Genomic DNA, 4000 nt, shown 5'->3' with positions numbered 1-4000 from the left:
GACAAATTTTGGAAAGTTCATTATCATATGATTCTCCTACTGCATTATCATTACAAGAGTGTGTGGGAATTATGGACAAATTTTGGAAATTTCATTATCATATGATTCTCCTACTGCATTATCTTCCTCGAGATCCAAAACAGATGAAATATACTTTTTAGATGCATCTCTTGCTGTCTGAGAGTCATCCTGGTCTTGGGTCCTCCACTACTAGTTGTATGATTCTTCAGTGATGCTTTGACCCTTAAATCCAAAACTCCTCGAACACTTTGCATTTGTATCACCATTTGTTTGATTTGAAGGTGTATGTCCTTCATGCAATGATAGGTTGCTTTTGTGCCTAAGAGCATCTCTACTTGTAAACCTAGAGACTTGAGGTAGCTAGTGGTTACATCTAGCTGTATGGTTGGGTTTACTGCCTTGTCATCAGAGGAGAGATACCACTTTGGAACCCTTTCTAGTACTTGGAGACAACTTGGATGGGAGGGTAGCTTACAAACCGTCTGATTGTGATAGCTGGTGGATTTCCAATACTGAGCCATTTATCTAGCCTCCACATACAATATCTGGTGCCTCTCCGAACCTAAATAGATTCAATCATCTAAGTATTTTTGGGTTAGGAGGTTCTTTTTATTCCAAAGGATTTTGTTTAATGTGAGTAGCTCAATAGAGTGATTATGGTCAGATTCATAGTCATGCTCTAGTAGAATGGTCTTACCCTTATAAATATCTTTGCATTGACTATGAACTCCATGTTTCCCAACTTGATGTTGGTCAGGTGGTTCTATTGTTGACTTTCACCAGAAGGTGGTGGTTGATCATTAGCATGCCTATTCGTAGCTCGATTTGTAGCCTGTTCCTAGTGGGTGCCGATTTGCCTACTGTTGACCATGTGTTGTTGTGAGACCTAGGAGACTGAGATGCCGGATCCACCGCCCTACCTCCCTATATATAGGCCGTCTCCTTGCCCTAGCCATAGTTTGGATACCCAGTCCACACTGGTTCAGTCCGAGCCTCTGGCTCACGTCCTTGATCCCCTAGGTCGAGCCTTGCTCCTTAGGATCCTTGTCCTGACATTACTCCCCCCTTGGAGAAACGTTTTCTTCCTTGAAAACAAGATTGGTGATACACTAATGTGTTCCATAGTGGCATCCTTCATGGATCAAACTGATCATTTGACTGGAACATGGTTTAGCGGGAGGTTCAATGAAATCATGAATAACATCTGGATTTTCCACATTGTTGTCTCTGCAATCATCTTGGTGTAACCGGATCATATATTACATAGCGTGTAGACTTCATTTAGAACTCACTTGAGTATGCTAAATAAGTTATCACAACTAATATATACTTCCCAAAGAGTACCTCTTTGGGAAGTAACTTGCTGACGTAACTCATCAGTCAAGTTTAATTCCTTGACTTGTTATCTTCTCGTATCAGGAAACAACCCCACCATAACTAGTGTTCAAGGTTGAGAACCTGAAATATACTTGAAGAGAGTAAACCTAGTTGCAGACTTGCTTTAATTTATAGTAAGCAACCTCCAACTAGAGAAAAACATGCGTTCTAGTTGAATTTCTTTGTGCTAACGTACATACTTTGCATATCCTTTAGCACAAGATTACACTTGTAATCTACCAAATTTGCGTATCCCCTTGGATACTGACAGTAGCATAATTATTGAAATCTACATATCCCCTTGGATACTGATAGTATCTTCATAAGTATTGTGAACTGCCTATCCCCTTGGATACTGACAGTATCATAACTATTCTAAACTGCCTATCCCCTTGGATACTGACAGCATCATAACTGTTGTAAATTGCCTATCCCCTTGGATATGGATAGAAGTGAGGTGTCTGGGATTCCCCACGGTTTACAGATAGTCTTCCAAAGGACTCATAAATAGGGATCACAATGTCCGACAACATTGCTAAGAAATGACAATGTCATGAATAGCCATGTTGGTTAACTTGAAATATCCAGAAGCACCCAAACCGAGCCATGACCTCTATTGGGGATTGGGAGATCCAAAAGTAGTCTCATAGAGTTACTGTACATAAAGTGCAAAATGCTACATAGCAAAGTAATGTGATGAATATGCATGCCGCTCCAAATCAGCCTTTGTAAACAGTAGGGCCCATAACACCTAGCGCGCATGCATTTAGCAAAAATAGATTCGAACCTGCATATCCATGACCATACTTGCCAATGATTATGGCGAATGGGATGCTCCTAGCACATATTATAGAGGAGTGTAAATAGTTCTGAAAAGAAACTAAACACTTTTTACTGCAATCATGTCCAAGCCTTGCTGAAATGTTTGAACCAGAATAGAAAGTGAAACATTAATCACTTCTAGGTACAAACAATAAAACCTTTTCAATAACAATGCATAGCCTTTCTATATGCATAAACAACCATCCGTTAATGCTGGTTAGCAGCACTCGTACCTTAACAAGTCGTTCTAAGTATCCGGCAATTTTTGGCCACTAAAACTGTTCCTGATACCTTGTGTTGAAAATGGTTTAGAAAACGAATTCAACCAGCACCTAGGGACTTTGTCGCGACTCATAATTGAAATAATGGGCACCACTGTTAGTCCCAAAGACTCATATTCTCCACATGTGGAATATGTTTCATGTAAGGATGGTTGAAGAAAGAACATCCTTCAAGTACGATATGTACTTGTGTGTGGAGGTAGCTTCAAACACTCCGCGGCGTGAGTGAGAGTTAACCTTATTATCCTTACTCCATGTAGGCTAAATCAAACTCTTTGAGTTCCTAGACCGTGCTGTATCCCATGTGACATGTGTCAAACAAACCCTACAAGTGGGTTTATAATTGCATAATGCAGAAAATTACTTTCGATACTACAACCTAAATTTCTTGGCTCTTAAATGACCTTGTCATCACTTGTAAGAGCAAAAACAGATGAAAACATACAAGATTATGCATTCAAATCATATGCGTACCTGGAGGTTGAACATTGTGTTCACTTATCTGTAGTGAAAGGAACACTAATGAAAAACTAGTGAAATGCAAGTAGTGTTGCACATGTAACCATGGTTGTTCCGTTTGCAATCCAAACTGTTTCAGTCAAATCTACATCGTCAAACCCCTTAGTGAGACCCTATATAGAAACTACTCAACTAGCAGAGAATGGTGACCAACACAATTGACTGTGTACAAAAATGTTTGAAATCAACTTGAAAAGTCAAAATTTGTCCACTACCCCATGTAGGGCAGCTTGTGGACTTCTTTCCTTTTGAAAGTGCAAGTGTGAAGGTTCCAAGAATTGACCATCAACACTTAATAAGTGATTTAGTAATTAAGAGTGGGGTCTTACCCAAAAATGGTACTCGTATAAACACTCTTGGTACTATAGATAAAAGAGGAGAGCCACTCAAGTTTGAATCATATTCACAATTGGATCTTCTCTATATCCAGAAATCCATAATCTTGGGTTGTTTATGAACAGTCGTGCTGTCAGAAATGCTGGCTCCGCCTATACACCTTGGTAGTAGAGATAAGTCCTTACGAGTTTAAGACGTTCAAAAACTCAACTTTTTTGCCACACGTACAATATATAGTGGATCTTCTCTATATCCAGAAATCCATAATCTTGGGTTGTTTATGAACAGTCGTGCTGTCAGAAATGCTGGATCCGCCTATACACCTTGGTAGTAGAGATAAGTCCTTACGAGTTTAAGACGTTCAAAAACTCAACTTTTTCGCCACACTTACAATATATAGTGCTAAAATAGCACCCAAAAAATTAGTAATGGCAAGACCCTTGCTTGTCCATTACAATTAATGGGTACTTAGCCGGATAGAAGTATTGATCTTGTAAGCAATCACTGACAAATTACGAACAGATGGCTCTTAGCCTTCCAAAATAGGTGGAAAAAGATGGCGCTTAGTCCTTCTTGTTGGCTCTTAGCCCTTCCTATTACTGTATTGACATAGAAAGATGTCAATAAAATCATGCCTAGTTTCA

Source organism: Adiantum capillus-veneris, chromosome 25 (genome assembly GCF_014529385.1).
Source record: "Adiantum capillus-veneris isolate H3 chromosome 25, ASM1452938v2, whole genome shotgun sequence".
NCBI lineage: Eukaryota > Viridiplantae > Streptophyta > Polypodiopsida > Polypodiales > Pteridaceae > Adiantum > Adiantum capillus-veneris.
Note: the sequence above shows the minus strand (reverse complement) of the source record.